This window comes from Lutra lutra, chromosome 11 (genome assembly GCF_902655055.1).
Source record: "Lutra lutra chromosome 11, mLutLut1.2, whole genome shotgun sequence".
NCBI classification, from domain to species: Eukaryota; Metazoa; Chordata; class Mammalia; order Carnivora; family Mustelidae; genus Lutra; species Lutra lutra.
In genome coordinates this window covers 61,765,220-61,788,308 of record NC_062288.1, presented here as the reverse complement: position 1 = coordinate 61,788,308, position 23,089 = coordinate 61,765,220, and the positions used below count along the sequence as shown (strand labels likewise).

Sequence of the window (23,089 nt, the reverse complement as noted above, 5' to 3'; positions counted from 1 at the left end):
AGGAGGGGGAAGCGCCCGACGGTCGCCTCCGCCACTGCAGCTGCAGCCGCCGATGTCGCCGCAGTAACCGCCGCCGCAGCAGCACCCGCACCCTCGGCGGCCGCAGCATCAGCACCGCAGAGCCGAGCCCGCAGCCCGCCGCCCGGCAGGTGAGCCGCGGCCAGCACGGCTGCGAACGCGGGGCGTCCGCCGCCGCTTCTCCTCGAGCGTTTCAGCCGCGTCCGCCATCGTCGTCCCCTGTGCCTCGCTGCCGACCCCTGTCCCTTCAAACCCGCGGGTAGCCAGACCCCGGGCTGAAACCCGGCGGGTGGTGGCAGGGCAAGCTGGGGACTCTGGGGGGATGGGGGGATGGGGAGGTGGCCTCGGGCCGGGTGCGGATGACTCGGGCTAGTAGGTTGAGGGGGCGCAGGACAGGGACGCCCCACCCCAGGCGCGGGCACTGCCGCTGGATTTGACCCTGTCTCCCCGCTCTACACCCCAGCCCCATCCTTTGCTCTGACCTCCGGGTGCTTTCCCTGTGTTTCCATTAACTGGCAGCCAAGTTGCTGCTCCGCTGGGGTTTGTGCTTGTGAACTCCCCCTCCACCTTTTGGGCTGTTCCCGGGGTTCGAAGCTCGCTCGGTGGTGGCAGCGTTGGTGGTGGAGTAGGCCTGGCACCTTCCTGGGAGGTAGCGCACCTGCTACCCGGGTAGCGCGAACATGGCCGCCTGGTGGGACCCGCTGTCCTTGACCTGGCTCTGCGCCCACGTCCATCCGGTTTGCGATCGCTAATCGTGTCCAGGGGACTGGCCTGCTCTTAACGGCTGTTACTGTCGTCTGGGCGGGCTGCAGGACTTGACACCACATCCCCCGCCCCCAGCCACACTCCGGGCGATTCTTTGGAGTTGGGGGTGGGGTGTCAGGACAGGTACGCCATGGCGCCAGGACACTTACGGGTAGCATTTCTGCTATGATTATGCTCGTCAGCCCTCGGTTCGCTTGTTGGTCCGGCCGCAGATTATTTGGCGACATCATTGCTGAGGTCTCAGACTAGTGGGGTCTGCAAAACAGGGGGAACGCTTCAACTTTTAGAGAAGTGACGAGCACTCGGATTTAGGGGTTTAGAATGCCCATTAAACCCAAGTGCATCTAAGGAAACTGTTATTCACTCTGACTCAAAACTGACTTGGTAGGGTTTTACATATGGGCTTTCTGGATTTGCTGTTTAATTCTGACTTGCAGTTTGGTCTTGAATTAGACTTGTGTCCAGCTTCCCCGGCTGTGTGTGTGTGGGTGTGTGCAACTGTGTTCCCAGTCTGACCAGAAGATGCCATGGGTTGCAGAGGAAATCTATGTTAATTCAAAATGGCAGCATGAAAAAGTCGGGCCAGGCGGACGCCGTTGAGACCACAGCTCACATCAGCTGCCCCGACTTAAGCCTCGGTGAGGATAGAGGCTTCAGGGAAGGCTCTCCTGGGGGTTGCTGCAGCTGGTCCTGAGGGGTAGGGAGTGATTCTTGCAGTTCGCTAGATTTTAGGGGGGGGCAGCAGGGTCGTGGGGAGGTGAAGTGGGAAGTTTGGGGAGCTGTATTTATCTTCTCTAACTTCTTGAAAGCTGGTGCAAAGACCTAATTAGAATTCTCTGTGATTTTGAGCTAATTTTTCTCCAGGCTGCACTAAGGACGATTTATGTGGCTGCTTATGTCTGTTTGATGCATAACTCACTTCTGTTTATTTTATACCTAAGAGTGGATCTTAAAAGAGTTGAGTGTATTGTGTAAACATCACCCACGAACGGTACATAATAATTACCAGGTTCTTAGAGCAAGTTTCAATGAAAGAACTGATACAGCTCCATGATCAAGCACCCAGGCATCAGAGAATGATAAATTCTTGAAAGGTGACTCATTTTAGGATTTTTTTTTTGAAATAGTTTTTCCTTGCGGTTTCACTGCTGTGCTGCCAGCCATCTTCTCATTTAGGAAGAACGGGATGCATAAGGAGGCAAGTGTTTCAGGGATAATGGGAATAGAGGAAGATTAGTGCTTCGGTCAGGAAGCACTCTGCTGTCAACCTCCTTTTTATAGCCCTGGAGGTTGAAGCCAGCAGGGTGACTGGGCTGCACCCAAGGTCATATAGCTGGCTGGCAACTGGCAGTGAGGATTGAAATCCAGGTCTGGTAACTGCCCAGGTCTGGGTTCTACATGCCACATTTCACAGCCTAGGGAAAAAGGGACGGACCTGTCATTACTAGGATGGCAAACAGAGCGATTCGAAAGCAAACTGTAACATGAATATAAAAATCATTGGGTAATTAAAGTAAGTGACTACATCTTAGTTTCCAAATTCAAAACCATTTAACTTTTTAAAAAAATATATTTTAATTTATTTGAGAGAGAGCAAGCGTGTGCACAAACAGAGGGAACAGCAGAGGGAGAGGGAGAAGCAGGCCCCCCCACTGAGCAAGGAGCCTGATGGAGGGCTCTGTCCTGCTGGGGTCATGACCGGAGCTGAAGACAGATGCTTAACCCACTGAACCACCAAGGCACCCCAAAACCATTTAACTTCTTAAGCTGTGTGCACCTCATGTCCACATTTTCCAGTGACTAGACTGCTATAGTTAAGCACCAAAAACATAATTTTACTCCTATTCTTTAAAGTGAGAAGTGCATTCTTTGATTAAAAAATGGGTGGCTTGTGTTTGTGGAGAAACATTGGGTCAATTTCTTTTAAAAAGAAACCAAAGTGGGATATATAATAGCTTTTGAGTGTGTCGAATTTTAAGTAAATGTGAACAACGAGCCTGTTTTAAAATAACATTGAGGGGCGCCTGGGTGGCTCAGTTGGTTGAGCGTCTGCCTTTGGCTTGGGTCATGATCCCAGTATCCTGGGATCGAGTCCCATATCGGGCTCCTTGCTCCACAGGGAGCCTGCTTTTCCCTCTGCCTCTGCCTGCCACTCTGCCTGACTGTGCTCGCTCTCTCTCTCTCTCTCTCTCTCTCTCACACTCTAACAAATAAATAAATAAAATTAAAAAAAAAAAAAACTTTGAAGCAGCACTGCATACAGAGCCTTTTCTAGAATTTGAATTTGATTTCTCTTGGTCATATACCAGTAACCAAAGATCTACTAAAGCCAGATTGGAAAGTGTGAATGGGTTAATATTTGCATGGAAGTGATGAGGATACAAAATATTTCTTCTGGGCATTCCATTTCTTCAGCCCAATGATCTGTAGAAGGAGAAGTTGCACAGGTTGCAGGGAAGGGGGAGGATAATTCACAGTGGAGAAGTGGATGGGAGCTAGGTATGGATGATTATGTGCAAAGGAAGACAGATGATGCCACACGTACTGTTTAAAAAAACAATAACTTACCTTAGAGCCTGAATGTGAAGATTCACTCACTTAAATCCCCCTGACATGCCAAATATACTTAAAATCACAAGGTTTGGAAATTCTTAACCATGAGCAATTTGTGTTTGTTGAAGAAGAATAATTCAAAGTTATTTTTAAAAAAGTCATGCATGGGGCGCGTGAGTGGGTCAGTGGGTTAAAGCCTCTGCCTTCAGCTCAGGTCATGGTCTCAGGGTCCTGGGATGGAGCCCCCGAGTCGGGCTCTCTGCTCAGCAGGAAGCCTGCTTCTTCTTCTCTCTCTCTGCCTGTCTCTCTCCCTACTTGTGATCTCTGTCTGTCAAATAAATTAATAAAATCTTAAAAAAAAAAAAAGTCACGCTTGATCTCTTTATCCAGCAGCAATTGAAGCCATTTTCATTGGAATGACAGCCTAGGTCTGTGCTGTCCAATTCAATAGCCAGTAGCCACCATCCACTTGTGGCTCTTGAGCCCTTGAAATGTGGCTAGTCCACACAGATGTGTGAACTACACCCCAGATTTCAAAATTTGTATGAAAAAAAGAATTTAAATTATGTCATTAATAATTTTTGTGTTGATTATATATTGAGGTAATATTTTAGATATATCCAGTTCAAGTAGACTATATTATTAACAATAGTTTCACCAATTTCTCTTTTTTATTTTTTATTTTTTTAAAAGATTTTATTTATTTATTTGTCAGAGAGAAAGAGTGAGCACAGGCAGACAGAGGCAGAGAGAGAAGCAGGCTCCCCACTGAACAAGGAGCCAGATGTGGGACTCGATCCCAGGATGCTGGGACCATGACCTGAGCCGAATGCAGCCGCTCAACCAACTGAGCCACCAAGGCATCCCTACCAATTTCTCTTTTTTAGATGTGGCTTCTAGAAAACATAAGATTACATGATGTGGTTTGCATCTGTCTTGCATTAACAGAAAGCGGAGGTTGGTTGGGGTGTGTGGTACTGTGCACAGAACTGGGTGTGTAAGGAGAGAGACACTTGGATAGAAGAGGGAAGGAGACAGAGTGGATGGAGAAGGATTATGAGGAGGGAGTGCTCGGGGACCCTAGGGAGTTGGAGAGCATGAGTGTGAAGTACCCGGGGGCTGCTGAGTTATGAGACTTCTGAGGTGGAAAAAGCAGTGTGTGCAGTGATCCAGGGTTTGGAGTGGGTGGAACTGTGACTGTCAGGGTTTGTGGTGGTGGGACAGGAACCAGGGTGGTGGAAAGGCAGCGTGGACACAACTACATGTCACACTGGAAAGTGATTTCCAAATCTGAGATGGCTGGTTTCACAAACGTATCTAGCACATCAAAATGAGGTGAACACATTTCATTCAGAGTCCAAGCTCTGGTTCTGCTTCTGATTAGAGGGTGTGACCTTGAGCAAGTCACTCATCGAGATGCTTCTCAGTCTCCTTTTTAAAATGGGGTGAATGACAGCTGTCCCCTGACTTTCTGGGTTGTTTCTGTGGGGTGAGATATGGCATATTAAAACACAAAGGCTTATTAGAATTTACATTACTTTATTACAACACTGCACGCTGAGATCACTTTTACTTATGCACGTGTGCATAAGATGACAACAACAACAAGAAGACCAGACTTCCTCTGGTTCTACGAATATGTATTCTGAAAATTAAAAATTTTGAGTAACAATATTTGGGGGGGCGGAGATTAGGAATGAGTTGGCAGTCTGCACAGATTTCTCCCCTGCTTTCCCCATCCCAAATAGTTAATTATCCTAACGACATTTACTGTTCAATACATCCTTTCACCTTGCTTTCAAGTTGAGCTTTCATCATATGCTAATTTCCTACATTATATGAGTATTTTTCAGTAGTGTCTGCTCCGTCAATCTGTCTATTTTTGTGTCAGTCTTGAACGGTTGTAATTATTAAAACTCCCTAACATGGTTTAATACCATGTGGGGCTAGTTTTTCCTCATTAGTTTTCATTTATGAAACTTCTTGGCTTGTCCCACATCCTTTCTAGATGAGCTTCAGGGTCGTTTTTGGTCATGGTTGTATCCAAGATTGATAGCTGCCCAGTGACTCCATGGATTACTGTAGGGAAGACTGACACCTCCATATAGTATTGGATCTTCCCAGCAAAACACAGGCATCTTTCCCTGACCTTCAGATCTTCTCTTGTGTCCCCATAAACCCTTACCGTTTCCTCAACTGAGGATTTGTACATCTCTCTCTGGTAAACTTATCTGAAAATGGGCAGAAGCCCTATAAAGAAAACTACAGAACTCCAAGGATGGGCTCAGAATCCCACACCAACAGGGACGCTTCCTACTTTGGATGGCAGGTAGAGTCGGGGTGCTTGGGGCATTCTAGAGTCTGGGTTCTCTCTCTGCTATGTTCTTGTTATATGACTCCAGACAAGACTTAACCACTCTTGATCTCAATTTTCTCATCCTTAAAAAGGGGATAATAAGGGGCGCCTGGATGGCTCAGTGGGTTAAGCATCTGACTTCCGGCTCAGGTCATGATCTCAGGGTCCTGGGATCCAGTCCTGTGTCAGGCTCCACGCTCAGTGGGGAGTCTGCTTTTTCCTCTCCCTCTGCCCCCTCCGCGCTCATGTGCATGCGCTCTCAGTCTCTCTCTTTCAAATAAATGAATAAAATATTTTAAACAAGGGGGACAGTAATACCTTGTGAAGTGGTCATTGTGAGGATTAAGTTATTTTATTATTTATATATTTTATATATTGCTTAGCATGTTACTAAGCACATAGTGAATGCTTCATACTCTTAATAGTAATATGTAAGATTGTAATATTTTATGTTTTATATTATTACATGTAATAATATAAGATTCTGTGATTTTAATTATTTTAGTTACTCCTGGTTAAATGAATATATAAAGCCAGTATCATTTTTGGATCATAGGTCCTGAGAGGCTCTGGAAACATTTTGCCAACTTTTTAAAAAGTTTAATGGAACTTGGGAAAGAAATGGTTGGAAGAGCCAAGAAATGTGGAAGACAGTTATTGGGGGGTGAGGTAGGATCTATACTTGCTTTATCTCCAAGGTAGATCGGCCACAACCCTCTAGCACTTTGTCCCTGCCCTGTGCCAGGGACAGGCACGTCCTTTTCCATCATTCTGTGGGTCTCTTCTATCCTCACTGTCATCCTTACCCCTAGTCTGTGCCTTATTCGGAACGGTCTTTTCAGCAACTCTTAAGGATGGTTACAAAGCTTTTGTAGTGGGAGGGATGGCTAAGATGACATGTCCCGTTCCCATTGGGACAAAAGAGCAACCTGCTATCCAAGAAGGCAGGAGTGATGTAGGCATTAATCACACCCTCCTCTACAAGCTCCCACATCGTCAGCCCAGTCTGGGATGGTGGTGAGCTGAACTAGATGGAGTGTCAGGTTACTCAGTCAAGGTGACTGGGAGGGGAGGGAGCTGAGGGCCAACCAGCCTGAGCCTCACCTGAAGCAGAGAGAGGTTAATGTTCCCTTCTGTTCTTAATAGTTAGCCTAAATCTCCCAGTGCTTAATATAACCCCCTCAAGTGAGCTACATATCCTTGAAAGCTCCTATAAGCATTTCCCATCATTATTTTAAGTTTGGTCGCTGCCCTTCTCTCTTGGTTGTGTTCATGAGCACCTCTTCTAGGCGATAAAGACCTTGAAAACATCATTTTAGTTTCATTTTCCTCCAAGATTGAACAAGGTGCTTGTTGGTGGTTAGGAGCTCAAAGTACATATTGGTAATTCATTTGACTTCTTAAAATTCTAATTAAAATAATGTAGTGATCAGAGGCTCCTCTGAATATCTTTTTCTCTTCTCAAAGTAAAACCTTAGTGTATTTTTAAAATTGCACTTAGAAGTGCCCTAGTGACCTAAAAGAATTAAATGAAATGTCTTAAAATGTCTTTCTTAAGCACTAGAGCAACAGATTTTTAAAAAATAATTAAAAGCCCAATAAAGTAATATGAGCTTTCTATAAATCTAAGATGACATAACTAGATAAAGTAAAATTTAAAGCTTCTATCTCTGTATCCTGTCTTTACTTTCACTGCCAGTTCTGTTAGATAGTAATCCATTAATCCTTCTAGGTTCTTCTCTCTCTCTCTCTCTCTTCCTCCCTTTTGTATATACTTATATTTACATAAAAGTATGTGTGCACATACATATATGTATATACAAATATACATGTGTATATTCACATATACAAATACAGGGTTTTTTGATAATAAATGGGATACATTTTCTGAAGGCAAAACACAGCAAATGGCCCTAGCATTAATGGGTCTTTACAAAGTAGTTTTTAGGTCAAATTTTGCTAGATATAATAAAATTATCCCCTGGTTACCAGCAAGATTTAAGTCTTACTACTTTATTTCTTCTGTAGGAAATGAATAGTTGGCCAATTTTTTACAGGGACAGAATGTAAATCACCATTTTAAGAATGATTGAGAAGAGTTTTTGAAATCCCACTTTGCAGAGTTAACAGGTACATATCAAATCACATTAATGGGAAAAGATGAGACTAGACAATGCATTATTTAGATGGGAGAAGAAAACAGATGGTGGGAGTAGGAAGGTCATAATTCAAAGCAACCTTGCCAAATTAGTGGACACAATGGCAGCAATGTCAGAAATGAGAAAAGAAGGAAATGAAAGGACCCTAGATGTGGCTTGCTTAGCAGTTTCCAGATCGTTCCCACAGAGAATGCTTTTGGCAGCTAACCACATACCTGCCTATCTCAAACACATTCTTCCTCTATCTCTGTTATCATTATGTTTCAAGAACTTTTTTTTTTTTTAGAACAAGTTAAAGGAGCAAGCCTTGAGTGTTTGTCTATTCTGTATATGCTATATATATTATCTCATTTAATCCCCATACTAGTTCCTGGTGAATATCATGGCTACACTTCATAGATGAAAGAATTTAATAAGTGGAGGAGCTGTACATGGAATTGGGACATGTCTGATTCTTCCTTAAAAAGCTATAATGTAACCTCTTAGAGTAACTTAACTGCACAGTCTAACCTATATCATTAATGTGATACAAGTCATTTTCTTTCTTTGTGTTACTATGAAAGACAGAAAATGTCTTCCAATCTGCCATGTATTGGAAAACATCGTCCTTACAATGAACTTGATCTGACTATATTGTTCTAATTTGGCAAGTTTGAGTGGAAAATTAATCTTGCTTGTGCTATTTATCTAGTCTTTCCTGCCATTAAAAAAATTGTTATATCCATAAGAAATGGATGCTATTCAACTAATCTTTCCTATTTCCTTCACTCTAAAATCCCTAAAAGGGCTCTTCTTTTTTCTGGCTCAAATTCTGACTTTCTATCCAAGGCAGAGGAGTCATGATAGTCTCCAGTCTCACAGCCTGAGTTTTCTTGTAAGTGGTACCGTATTTTAAATACCAGGAGTGATGGACAGACCACTTGGTGTGGTAGAGTTTTTGCAGATGGTCCTTGAATTCACATGTGTCCCAACCTTGAACATACACAAATAATGAGGCATATGTATCTGCACTATTGTTTTTCAAATAGTATAGGATTCTCTTGCCATTTAGTACATACAAATCCATTGGAAGTATTACCAAAGCCAACTACAATGACTGTTATTTGGGGGTTTCCATGAAAAATTCTTGACATCTATAAGCTGGAAAACATCATATTACAATATTTTGCATTATAGAGAAATTCTGGAGTGATTTGAAGAATACTTTTGAGAAGTGACCATTTACCACTTATTCTATGAATAAATACATGTTTTGATACACAATATTCTGTTTGACTCTATATAAAAAGCTCTACATTTCCTTAGCTGTTAGTTTGTCACATGAGTCATTAAGTTAGACATTTTGCTTTATTCATATTTCTCAATGTGACCATATATTGCAAATGAAGCAGAATCAGATTTGGCCCAAAGGTAAAATGAGTTCATTTGCCATGACCATACAGTCCTTCTCAATTCCTGGGTCTCTGCCCTTGAGAGACTATGTTTATTACCCGCGTTGAGTTAGGGTAGTAGATTATTTGATTGCATCTCTTCCTTTTCTTCCTTCCTTCCTTCCTTCCTTCCTTTCTTTCTTTCTCTTTCTTTCTTTTTATATATTTTCATTGCAAATTCTGTACTCTCCTGTGGGAAATTTGAAAATACCTGAATATATGGAAGTTAAGAAATTGTGATTCTGCAACCCAGAGATACTACAGCTCTTACAAATTTTGTTGCATTTGCTTATGATCTTTTTGCTTCATCTATTTAGATAACATACATCATTTGAGTGGTACCATATTTAATTTGTATGACCTCTTTTCATTTCACTAGGTTGATTCTATTTGTTTGTTTATTTTAAAGAGTCCCAAGCAGACACTGCACTGAGCTCAGAGTCTGAGGCAGGGCTCAGTGCAGGGCTCGATCCTATGACTCTCATGGGATCACGACCCAAGGTCAAACCAACAGTTGGTCACGCAACTGACTGAGCCACCCAGACACCCCGATTCTGTGTGTTTATATATTTTCCGGCTTTCCGTGTTATGTACAGATAGCCAATTACATATCACATGTTTGTTTTGTTTTGTTTTATTTTTTTGACTCATGATCATCTAAATGGCTGTATTTTGGGGGAGGCAAATGGAGCAGCAGTGGCCCATTAAATTATCAGGGGTTATGATGAAATTGAATGGCCATTCATTATCTGGAATTTTGGTTTTACAATTTTTATTTATTTAAAATCGTGAGCTGGGGGAGGGACAGTGGGAGAGAATCTTTTTTTTTTTTAAGATTTATTTATTTATTATTTGAGAGAGAGAGAGAGAGAGAGGGAGAGAGAGAACAGGGGGCGGGGTGGGAGGAGAGGCAGACGGAGAGGGAGTGAGGGTCTCCATGCCCAGTGAAGAGCTTGACACAGGGTTCGATCCCACAACCCCAAGATCACAACCCCAGCAGAAACCAAGAGTCTGATGCCCAACTGACTGCTCCAACCAGCCGCCCTGAAGGAAAGAATCTCCAGCAGACTCCATGCCCAGCGTGGAGCCCAACACCGGGCTCAGTCTCTTGACCCTGAGATCGTGACCTGAGCCAAAACCAAGAGTCAGACCCTTACCTGACTGAGCCACCCAGGCACCCTGGTTTTGAATTTTTAAATAGACACTCTTTTCATTTCTTGTAGCTAGTAACCTTTATTGCAGTATTTTTGGGATGAATAACAACTAACTTTGTGATCATCTCAATCATTAAGAAAAAAAGTATACAAGAGGATATTTCTTAGCCATTTTACGGATTTGGGAATATTCAGCTACTCAAAATGATATTTAACTCTTCTTTTTTTTCCTGGCTCAAATTCTTGCTTTCTATCCAAGGCCGAGGAGTCCTAATAGTTGCTTATCTTGCATTTGTTCGATGAAGAACATTTTTTTTTTAAAGGTATTTTTAAAGAGTTGGATGAAACTTGACTTCTTTAAAGTAGTAAAAAATGCAAGACATTGAAATAACAATTAACAACCCAAATCTTCCTGATTATCATGCACTCTGATTTCCTTGTGTTAAAGCTAGAGACCAAGAAAGCATATCCTCCTCCCCCACCATTTGTCTTATTAGGGAAAAGAAAACCCTGCTTTCTCAAGTTAACCAGGGATGGGTTTCACCCACCTTTTTCCTGATGCGGGCAGAGAGAATTCAGCGGTATTCAATTAAAATTAAATGGTTTCCTTAAAAATAGAATTGAGAAAGAAGAAGGCAGAAAGTTGATGGCCTTTGAGGCTGGTGGATGCCTTATGCGGGTTTATTGTACTGTTATGTGTGTGCTGCAAATTTTCACAGTCAAAGAGCCAGGCAGAAAAAAATGAGTAATACTTCTGAAGAGCGAAGAAGTTAAATAATCTGCACCAGTGGGTATCACACACCTGTGTGAACTGGCTGCATCAGAATCCCCTGGGCACTCGTTAGAGATCTCCTGCCTGTAATCACAGCCTCGATCTGCTGAACAGAATCTGCAGGGAGGGTGTGTCTAAGAATCTGCCATTGTAACAAACTCCCAAGATGATTTTGATGCATGGTCAAATATGAATCCCATGGACTGAACCACAGCATGGGAGCACCTTGGCAAAATGAGATTTTCCTGCTCTTTTTTCTCTCATTGAAGGTAAAATATAGCTATGTCCCTTCCCCTTCCTTTATTCAACAAATGTTTTTTGAGGTCTTATTATGTGCCAGCTTGTGTGCTAGATGCCAGGGAAATAAGGGCTTATGTAAGAGTTCTTGCCTTCATGGGAATTACATTCTGATGAGCAGAGGCAGACATCTTGAAATTTGAAGGAAAGAGATACGGCAGGGTGGTGGGAACCACAGACTCACCTTTTCCCCCATTGCACAAATACACCAACCCAAACTAAGATCCCTCTCATCCCTCACCCCAATAGTCTTTTCTCAGAGAGGTTATCTGAGTCCCAGACAAGTTATAAATAATAACTCTTAAGAAAATATTCCCGGGGCGCCTGGGTGGCTAAGTGGGTTAAAGCCTCTGCCTTCAGCTCAGGTCATGATCTCAGGCTCCTGGGATCAAGCCCCGCATCAGGCTCTCTGCTCAGCGGGGAGCCTGCTGCCTCCTCTCTCTCTCTTCCTGCCTCTCTGCCTACTTGTGATCTCTTTCTCTGTCAAATAAATAAATAGAATCTTTAAAAAAAAATTCCCTGTATTTGATCAGTCCAGTGCTGTTTCTAACTTTTTTTTTTTTTAAGATTTTATTTATTTATTTGACAGAGATCACAAGTAGGCAGAGAGGCAGGCAGAGAGGGAGGGAAAGCAGGCTCCCGGCTGAGCAGAGAGCCTGATGCGTGGCTCCATCCCAGGACCCTGAGATCATGACCTGAGCTGAAGGCAGAGACTTAACCCACTGAGCCACCCAGGCGCCCCTGTTTCTAACCTTAAAAGAAATTTGAACATCTCATCATGTGCTGTGCTCTATTTTATTTATTTTTTAAAAGATTTATTTTTTAATTTTAGAGGAAGAGAGAGTGTGTGATCAGGGGGAGGGGCAGGGAGTCTCCAGCAGACTCCCCACTGAGTATAGAGCCCAACGGGTGCTTGATCTCAGGACCTGAGATCATGACCTGAGATCATGACCTGAGCTGAAATCAAAAGTTGGGCTCTTAACCAACTGACCCACCCAGGCACTCCTCGTGTGCTTTGCTTTAAAAAGTTATTTATTGTAGAAAATGACAAGCATATACAGTATAGAACAGGATATTAAACCACTGTGTACCCATTACTCACCTTCAGCCATTTTTATTACATAGACAAACTTGTCTCATCTGAACTTTCACTGTTTCTTCCCACCCTGGATTACTTTTATTGTATCATTTCACATGGAAATATTCCAGCATGTATCTCTAAAAGATACGTGCTCTTTTTTCAGACATAGCTACAATGTCTGAATATCTAAAACAAGAATTCCTTAATATCATCGAATATTCAATCAGTGTTCACATTTCCTCAGTTGTCTCATAAAGTTTTTGTACCGTTTATTTAAATCTGGACCCAAATAAATTCCATTCAATGCTATTAGTTGATAGATCTCTTCAGTAACTTTGTCTCTTACTCTTTCTTCCCTTGCAGTTTTTGTTGTCGTTATTGAAGAAATCAGATTTGTCCTATAGTTTCTCCCAGTCTAGACTTTCTGGATTGCCTCCCTCTGGTGTCATCTGCATTCTCTATAAACTGGCGGTTAAGATCTGGATATTCTCATTGCAGTTCGATTCCTTACGCACATTTAGTTACACTTTGGACCGTGTGTCTGATTTGTCAGTGTAAACCGTTGGCGAGAAAGGGTGAGAGAGCCATAGTAGGGATTGGCGTCATGGTGGCAAACCATCACCAGCGAGTAAGAGGGAGGAAAGTAAATGTTTATTAATCGCCCACTGTATACAGCCACAGGACCTGGTGCTTTCCATATGCTCTCATGTAAACGCAAGTGCTATGTTGTGTATACGGGATTAGTTCCATTTTCCCATGTGGAAACTCTGAAGCAGAGAGTTCATAATCTGCCTGTCTCTTGCAGTTGGTGGGTAGAGTCAGGATATGAGCAAGGAAGGGTCTGTTTGTCTTGAAGTGTATCCTTCTCTTGCCTCTGTACCCATGGGGCTTCAGGGCCGAGTAGGCATGGTAAATGAGTACAGCTGACCGAACGTGGAAAAAAGAAAGAACAAGAAAAGCAATAGCCCTACGGTGAGGCTAGGAGGCGCTGTCTTTGGCATCCGAGTCAGGGGGTGGAGAGGACTGTGGGGAGGAGTCCCTGCTGAGCTCCAGTCTTGATGGCATGCAGGAATGTGGACCCAGGGTTGCCAGATCTTTGAGTTTTCAGAAGGCAAGTATCTGAATTTCTGTGAAAAAGCTCTAGATCCAAATGTGTTAGCTGCTAGTTCAGATTTTTAAAAAATGCTATCTAGGACAACACCGTGGGCCACACCAAACCAATGTGCAGCCTGCCGTCCCCGTCCCACCACATGCTGCTGGGAAGTACGTCAGCTGAAGATTGGGCTGATGACCAAGGCAGTTAACTGTCACAGGGAGGTGTTGGCCCTGAAATTAGAGAAAGGGCCAAGGCATCAAGTGACAATGAACCAAATCTTCAAAAGGTGACAGAGCATTGAGATATGTCAAGGAAAAAGCCAGTTTCTGAAGTCTGAACAGATCAAACCTTGACAAAGGTACAGCCCTCCTCAACAACCTTTTCTCATCCTCACGAGGACCAAGTCCTTACTGTGTCCCAGATGGGGACTGAGCACTTTATACGAATCCGCAAGTTTCAGCTCATTTTCACCTCACCGCGGCTCGTTGTTATCCTGTCATAGAAAGGTGACAGGGGGCGCCTGGGTGGCTCAGTTGGTTGAGTGACTGTCTTCAGCTCAGGTCATGATCCTGGAGTCATGGGATCGAGTCCCGCATCGGGCTCCCGGCTCCACGGGGAGTCTGCTTCTCCCTCTGACCTTCTCCTCACTCATGCTCTCTCTCACTGTCTCTTTCTCTCTCTCTCAAATAAATAAATAAAATATTTAAAAAAATAAATAAATAAAAAGAAAGGTGACAGGGGTCTGAGATTCAAACCTAGGTTGACTTCAAAACTGCTTATTTACTTAGTACCCTGTGTGGTCTTTCTCCTGTGAAATAGTTCCTTGTTCAAGGCATTGAGTATTAGAAACTGGAATTCCCTGGCTGTGGGCTCCCAAAGCCTTATGCTCTATCTTGAACTTTCAACAGAACACTTTATTTCTTCCAGGCAGAGCTTGCTGAACCTTTCATCGGTTTCGGCTAGCATTTACATCCAATTTCTAGTTCGATAATTCCTTTCCCAAACACCTTATTTATTCTCTACAATCCCAGCAGTAGATCCACAACAGAAAAGCCAATTCATAAGTGCCTCTCCTTTGTCCTGTTTTCACTTCAGCAGAAATATCAATAATCAAATGAATTTATCAATAAAGAATATAATAAAATAATATCTCCTTGGCTTTTCTGGAGGCTGGTAATTCACAGAACCCGGATTTATGTTTACCCAGTCTGCTCGGTCAGACTGGGAGCTCGCAGAGTAAGGAAGCTTGCTGGACATTTGGGTTTCATTTTTGTGTGCAAGTAAAAGCACTTTGTCACCGTTCCTTGTGTGACATTTAATAAGCCTCTAGCTTATAGAGACAGTCATTTGCTTCCTCTCAGGCAATTTAAGGCTTTCTTCTTACTGGGTAAGGTGGCTGATGAGGGCCAGCCACTCTGGGGCTGCTCTGAGACAGAAGGGGGCAAGGGCAGTTTGGCAGTCAGGCAAAGAAAAGCGCCCTGAAAAGCGCCCTCGGCTCCGCTGGGGTGCAGAGCATTCGTGCCCTGCAGCAACAACTCACTGGGCTTGAGGACAAAGACCTTTTCTCACTTGCAGCTTCCTCCCTCCTAGTCTAGACATTCTGTAGGTGGTCTCCTAGTTACAGGGATGCCGCGCTCCAGCCCTGCACGCCTGCACCCCGCCCGCAGTCCCCAGTAGGAGCGGGGAAAATGAGCCCCAGTGCAGGGAACCCTAGGGACGCTCGAGCATCTCGTTCCCAGGAGGAGTCGTGACTCCCTAAGGAAGCTTGATAAGGAGGACAGTGGTGGTTAGACCCAGCTCTGGGGGACGTCACCACAGCAGTCAGCAACATCCCTGAAGCTGTGGGGTTACGGGTCCGCTGCCTCTAGCCATATGGGGCTGTTTAGTTTAAAAAAAATTTTTTTTAAATTTTTTTTAGATTTTATTTATTTATTTGACAGAGAGATCACAAGCAGGCAGAGAGGCAGGCAGAGAGAGAGGAGGAAGCAGGCTCCCTGCTGAGCAGAGCCCAATGCGGGGCTCGATCCCAGGACTCTGAGATCATGACCTGAGCCGAAGGCAGTGGCTTAACCCACTGAGCCACCCAGGTGCCCCTAAAAAATTTTTTTAAGTGCGGTGAAATTCCCATAACATAAATTTCCCATCTTCATGACACTTTTTAAGTGCACGGTTTAGTTGTGTTAAGTATATTCGCATTGTTGTGCATCCAACCTCCAGAACTCTTTTGGCTTGCAGAGCTGAAACTCTGTCCCTATTAAACAACAACACCCCGTTCCCACCCCGCCTTCCCCCGTCCCTGGCAACTACCTTTCTACTTTCTGTCTCTGTGAATGTGACTCTTCTAGGAGCCTCTTACAAGTGAGATTATACAGTATTTGTTTTTGCGTGGTTGGCTTATTTCACTTAGTATAATGTTGGCTATTTAATTTTCAATTAATTAAAAATTCAGCTCCTGGTGCACTAGCCGTATTTGAAGTGCTCAGTAGCTCCATTTGGCTAGTGGCCACTGTATTAGATGGCACAAATGCAGAACATCTCGGAAATTTCTATTGGATAGGGCTCATCTAAGGGAAGCCGGGCAGCTTATACAGAGATTTGGCTGGAGCTGGGGGCTGGGAGAAGGAAAGTACCAGCTAGATGAGCCATTCCAGATGGTGAATAATCTGACTCCTTTTCTCCACCACAGAAACAATACCAGCTACCTGATGTTTTAACAAGTGCCACTCGCATCCTTCTCTCAGTCTCCAGTCTTCTAGCAGCATAGAACGTGAAAAATAATCCAGTTTGAGAAAATATATAGTACAGGTTACAGACAAATGTACTTTAAAATATTCTTAGCAAGTACATCTTAGGAAATGCCTGTCAGTTTAACCGTCGATGGGAGTTGAATTGGAGTGTTTCATTAATGGGAACTATTAGTTTATCGCTAACTTGGCAAGAGTCCTAATTGGTATTTATCACAAAGAAGTCTTATTCAGTAGACCTACCCTTTAAGCTGTTGCTTTTAAAGATTTTTGCTTGAGACCCACAGTAAGAGAAATGTATCTCAACCCAGTGCCTGCACACACTTATATGTTTATATATGTATACCCAAACTTAAAGTTTCTTTCCTTTTTTTTTTTTTAAAGATTTTATTTATTTATTTGACAGAGCGCGCGTGCATGCGCGCACAATGGTAGGGGGATGGGCAGCAGGCAGAGGGAGAGGGAGAAGCAGGCTCACAGAGCAGGAAGCCTGATGCGGGGGCTCAATCCCAGGACTCTGGGATCATGACCTGAACTGAAGGCAGATACTCAACGACTGAGCCACCCAGGTGCCCCAAATTAAAGTTTCTTGTAACAACACTTACCCGTATTAAGTGTGATGCATATATTTTATTAAAAAAATGCTTGCTGGGGTACCTGGGTGGCTCAGTGGGTTAAGCCTCTGCCTTTGGCTCAGGTCAAGATCTCAGGGTCCTGAGATCAAGCCCCACATTGGGATCTCTGCTCAGCAGGGCTCCTGCTCCCCCCCCAACCGCCCCGCCTGCCTCTCTGCCTATTTGTGATCTCTGTCTGTCAAATAAATAAATAAAATCTTAAAAAAGTGAGGAGGAGTCAAGATGGCGGAGAAGTAGCAGGCTGAGACTACTTTGGGTAGCGGGAGATCAGCTAAATAGCTTATCTAAAGATTGCAAACACCTACAAATCCAACGGGAGATTGAAGAGAAGAAGAACAGCAATTCTAGAAACAGAAAATCAACCACTATCTGAAAGGTAGGACTGGCAGAGAAGTGAATCCAAAGCGACAGGAAGATAGACCGCGGGGGGGAGGGGCCGGCTCCCGGCAAGCGGCGGAGCAACGGAGCAAAATCAGGACTTTTAAAAGTGTGTTCCGCTGAGGGACATGGCTCCAGAGGCTTAACCGGGGTGAAGCCCAGGCGGGGTCAGCGCGGCCTCAGGTCCCGCAGGGTCGCAGAAGGATCGGGGGTGTCTCAGTGTCGCAGAGCTTACCGGTATTAGAACGGGGAAGCCGGCTGCAGAGACAGAGCCGAGGAGTGACTCTCGGCTCGGGGTTAACTTGAACCGGTCGCAGGCTCGGTCAGCTCGGAGCGCGGCCAGAGGCCAGGGTGACGGGAGTCATTGGGCGCTGTTCTCTGAGGGCGCACTGAGGAGTGGGGCCCCGGGCTCTCGGCTCCTCCAGGCCGGAGACCGGGAGGCCGCCATCTTCATTCCCGTCCTCCGGACTCTACGGAAAGCGCTCAGGGAACAAAAGCTCCCGAAAGCAAACCCGAGCGGATTACTCAGCGCGGCCCCGGGTAAGGGCGGTGCAACTCCGCCTGGGGCAAAGACGCTTGAGAATCACTACAGCAGGCCCCTCCCCCAGAAGATCAACGGGAAACCCAGCCAGGACCAAGTTCACCTACCAAGGAGTGCAGTTTCAATACCAAGGAGAGCGGCGGAATTCCAAGGAGAAGAAAGCAAAGCATGGAACTCATGGCTTTCTCCCCATGATTTTTTAGCCTTGCAGTTAATTTAATTTTTTTTTTCTTTTTCAATTTTTTTTCTTTTTCTCTTCTTCTGCTAAATTTTTTAAACTTTTACCGTTTTCTTTTTTAACGTTTTTTAAATAGTTTATCTAATATATATATATATATTTTTCCTCTTTTTATATTTTTTCTTTATCGGCTTTCTTTTTTTAAATAGTTTCTTTTTTTTTTTTTCTTTTTGAACCCCTTTTTATCCCCTTTCTCCCCCCTCACAATTTGGGATCTCTTCTGATTTGGCTAAAGCATATTTTCCTGGGGTTGTTGCCACCCTTTTAGTATTTTACTTGCTGCTTCATAAACTCTTATCTGGACAAAATGACAAGGCGGAAAAATTCACAACAAAAAAAAAGAACAAGAGGCAGTACCAAAGGCTAGGGACCTAATCAATACAGACATTGGTAATATGTCAGATATAGAGTTCAGAATGACGATTCTCAAGGTTCTAGCTGGGCTTGAAAAAGGCATGGGAGCTATAAAAGCCTTCTCTGGAGAAATAAAAGAACTAAAATCTAACCAAGTTGAAATAAAAAAAGCTATTAATGAGGTGCAATCAAAAATGGAGGCTCTCACTGCTAGGATAAATGAGGCAGAAGAAAGAATTAGCGATATAGAAGACCAAATGACAGAGAATAAAGAAGCTGAGCAAAAGAGGGACAAACAGCTACTGGACCACGAGGGGAGAATTCGAGAGATAAGTGACACCATAAGACGAAACAACATTAGAATAATTGGGATTCCAGAAGAAGAGGAAACAGAGAGGGGAGCAGAAGGTATATTGGAGAGAGTTATTGGAGTGAATTTCCCCAATATGGCAAAGGGAACAAGCATCAAAATCCAGGAGATTCAGAGAACCCCCCTCAAAATCAATAAGAATAGGTCCACACCCCGTCACCTAATAGTAAAATTGACAAGTCTCAGTGACAAAGAAAAGATCCTGAAAGCAGCCCGGGAAAAGAAGTCTGTAACGTACAATGGTAAAAATATTCGATTGGCAGCAGACTTATCCACAGAGACCTGGCAGGCCAGAAAGAGCTGGCATGATATATTCAGAGTACTAAGTGAGAAAAACATGCAGCCAAGAATACTATATCCAGCTAGGCTATCATTGAAAATAGAAGGAGAGATTAAAAGCTTCCAGGACAAACAAAAACTGAAAGAATTTGCAAATACCAAACCAGCTCTACAGGAAATATTGAAAGGGGTCCTCTAAGCAAAGAGAGACCCTAAAAGTAGTAGATCAGAAAGAAACAGAGACAATATACAATAACAGTCACCTTACAGGCAATACAATGGCACTAAATTCATATCTGTCAATACTTACCCTGAATGTGAATGGGCTAAATGCCCCAATCAAAAGACACAGGGTATCAGAATGGATCAAAAAACAAAACCCATCTATATGTTGCCTACAAGAAACTCATCTTAAACCCGAAGACACCTCCAGGTTTAAAGTGAGGGGGTGGAAAAGAATTTACCATGCTAATGGACATCAGAAGAAAGCAGGAGTGGCAATCCTTATATCAGATCAATTAGATTTTAAGCCAAAGACTATAATAAGAGATGAGGAAGGACACTATATCATACTCAAAGGAACTGTCCAACAAGAAGATCTAACAATTTTAAATATCTATGCCCCTAATGTGGGAGCAGCCAACTATATAAACCAATTAATAACAAAATCAAAGAAACACATCGACAAGAATACAATCATAGTAGGGGATTTTAACACTCCCCTCACTGAAATGGACAGATCATCCAAGCAAAAGATCAACAAGGAAATCAAGGCCTTAAATGACACACTGGACCAGATGGACATCACAGATATATTCAGAACATTTCATCCCAAAGCAACAGAATACACATTCTTCTCTAGTGCACATGGAACATTCTCCAGAATAGATCACATTCTTGGTCCTAAATCAAGTCTCAACCGGTATCAAAAGATTGGGATCATTCCCTGCATATTTTCAGACCACAATGCTCTAAAGCTAGAACTCAATAACAAGAGGAAATTTGGAAAGAACCCAAATACATGGAGACTAAACAGCATCCTTCTAAAGAATGAATGGGTCAACCAGGAAATTAAAGAAGAATTGGAAAAATTCATGGAAACAAATGATAATGAAAACACAACGGTTCAGAATCTGTGGGACACAACAAAGGCAGTCCTGAGAGGAAAATATATAGCGGTACAAGCCTTTCTCATGAAACAAGAAAGGTCTCAGGTACACAACCTAACTCTACACCTAAAGGAGCTGGAGAAAGAACAAGAAAGAAACCCTAAACCCAGCAGGAGAAGAGAAATCATAAAGATCAGAGCAGAAATCAATGAAATAGAAACCAAAAAAACAATAGAACAAATCAACGAAACTAGGAGCTGGTTCTTTGAAAGAATTAATAAGATTGATAAACCCCTGGCCAGACTTATCAAAAAGAAAAGAGAAAGGACCCAAATAAATAAAATCATGAATGAAAGAGGAGAGATCACAACGAACACCAAAGAAATACAGACAATTATAAGAACATACTATGAGCAACTCTACGCCAACAAATTTGACAATCTGGAAGAAATGGATGCATTCCTAGAGACATCTAAACTACCACAACTGAACCAGGAAGAAATGGAAAGCCTGAACAGACCCATAAGCAGTAAGGAGATTGAAACAGTCATCAAAAATCTCCAAACAAACAAAAGCCCAGGGCCAGATGGCTTCCCGGGGGAATTCTACCAAACATTTAAAGAAGAACTAATTCCTATTCTCCTGAAACTGTTCCAAAAAATAGAAATAGAAGGAAAACTTCCAAACTCATTTTATGAGGCCAGCATCACCTTGATCCCAAAACCAGATAAGGATCCCATCAAAAAAGAGAACTACAGACCAATATCCTTGATGAACACAGATGCAAAAATTCTCGCCAAAATACTAGCCAATAGGATTCAACAGTACATTAAAAGGATTATTCACCACGACCAAGTGGGATTTATTCCAGGGCTGCAAGGTTGGTTCAACATCCGCAAATCAATCAATGTGATACAACACATTAATAAAAGAAAGAACAAGAACCATATGATACTCTCCATAGATGCTGAAAAAGCATTTGACAAAGTACAGCATCCCTTCCTGATCAAAACTCTTCAAAGTGTAGGGATAGAGGGCACATACCTCGATATTATCAAAGCCATCTATGAAAAACCCACCGCAAATATCATTCTCAATGGAGAAAAACTGAAAGCTTTTCCGCTAAGGTCAGGAACACGGAAGGGATGTCCGTTATCACCACTGCTATTCAACATAGTACTAGAAGTCCTAGCCTCAGCAATCAGACAACAAAAGGAAATTAAAGGCATCCAAATCGGCAAAGAAGAAGTCAAACTATCACTCTTTGCAGATGATATGATACTATATGTGGAAAACCCAAAAGACTCCACTCCAAAACTGCTAGAACTTGTACAGGAATTCAGTAAAGTGTCAGGATATAAAATCAGTGCACAGAAATCAGTTGCATTTCTCTACACCAACAACAAGACAGAAGAAAGAGAAATTAAGGAGTCCATCCCATTTACAATTGCACCCAAAACTATAAGATACCTAGGAATAAACCTAACCAAAGAGACTAAGAATCTATACACAGAAAACTATAAAGTACTCATGAAAGAAATTGAGGAAGACACAAAGAAATGGAAAAATGTTCCATGCTCCTGGATTGGAAGAATAAATATTGTGAAAATGTCTATGCTACCTAAAGCAATCTACACATTCAATGCAATTCCTATCCATTTTTTTCAAAGAAATGGAACAAATAATCCTAAAATTTATATGGAACCAGAAAAGACCTCGAATAGCCAAAGGAATATTGAAAAAGAAAGCCAAAGTTGGTGGCATCACAATTCCGGACTTCAAGCTCTATTACAAAGCTGTCATCATCAAGACAGCATGGTACTGGCACAAAAACAGACACATAGATCAATGGAACAGAATAGAGAGCCCAGAAATAGACCCTCAACTCTATGGTCAACTCATCTTCGACAAAGCAGGAAAGAATGTCCAATGGAACAAAGACAGCCTCTTCAACAAATGGTGTTGGGAAAATTGGACAGCCACATGCAGAAAAATGAAATTGGATCATTTCCTTACACCACACACGAAAATAGACTCAAAATGGATGAAGGATCTCAATGTGAGAAAGGAATCCATCAAAATCCTTGAGGATAACACAGGCAAAAACCTCTTCGACCTCAGCCGCAGCAACATCTTCCTAGGAACATCGCCAAAGGCAAGGGAAGCAAGGGCAAAAATGAACGATTGGGATTTTATCAAGATCAAAAGCTTTTGCACAGCAAAGGAAACAGTGAACAAAACCAAAAGACAACTGACAGAATGGGAGAAGATATTTGCAAATGACATATCAGATAAAGGGCTAGTGTCCAAAATCTATAAAGAACTTAGCAAACTCAACACCCAAAGAACAAATAATCCAATCAAGAAATGGGCAGAGGACATGAACAGACATTTCTGCAAAGAAGACATCCAGATGGCCAACAGACACATGAAAAAGTGCTCCACATCACTCGGCATCAGGGAAATACAAATCAAAACCACCATGAGATATCACCTCACACCAGTCAGAATGGCTAAAATTAACAAGTCAGGAAATGACAGATGCTGGCGAGGATGCGGAGAAAGGGGAACCCTCCTACACTGTTGGTGGGAATGCAAGCTGGTGCAACCACTCTGGAAAACAGCATGGAGGTTCCTCAAAAAGTTGAAAATAGAACTACCCTATGACCCAGCAATTGCACTGCTGGGTATTTACCCTAAAGATACAAACGTAGTGATCCGAAGGGGCACGTGCACCCGAATGTTTAGAGCAGCAATGTC

The 23,089-nt window shown here is 43.0% G+C and overlaps 2 protein-coding genes across 5 annotated transcripts in view; both read left to right on the top strand.

Moving 5' to 3' along the window:
- Positions 1–5,834, top strand: part of FKBP14 (FKBP prolyl isomerase 14) — a 28,019-nt gene extending 22,185 nt beyond the window's left edge. Inside the window, exon 5 of one of the 2 annotated variants that reach the window (XR_007121374.1) lies at positions 5,796–5,834. The gene's annotated coding sequence lies outside the window, so the exon portion shown is untranslated. Of the gene's footprint in view, positions 1–2,801; positions 2,845–5,795 lie in introns of those variants that run through there. The other variant, XR_007121373.1, reaches the window with a different exon arrangement.
- Positions 28–23,089, top strand: part of SCRN1 (secernin 1) — a 67,733-nt gene continuing 44,671 nt past the window's right edge. The window contains exon 1 of one of the 3 annotated variants that reach the window (XM_047694185.1): positions 28–149. The gene's annotated coding sequence lies outside the window, so the exon portion shown is untranslated. Of the gene's footprint in view, positions 150–189; positions 318–23,089 lie in introns of those variants that run through there. The other 2 variants (XM_047694186.1, XM_047694184.1) reach the window with 2 other exon arrangements.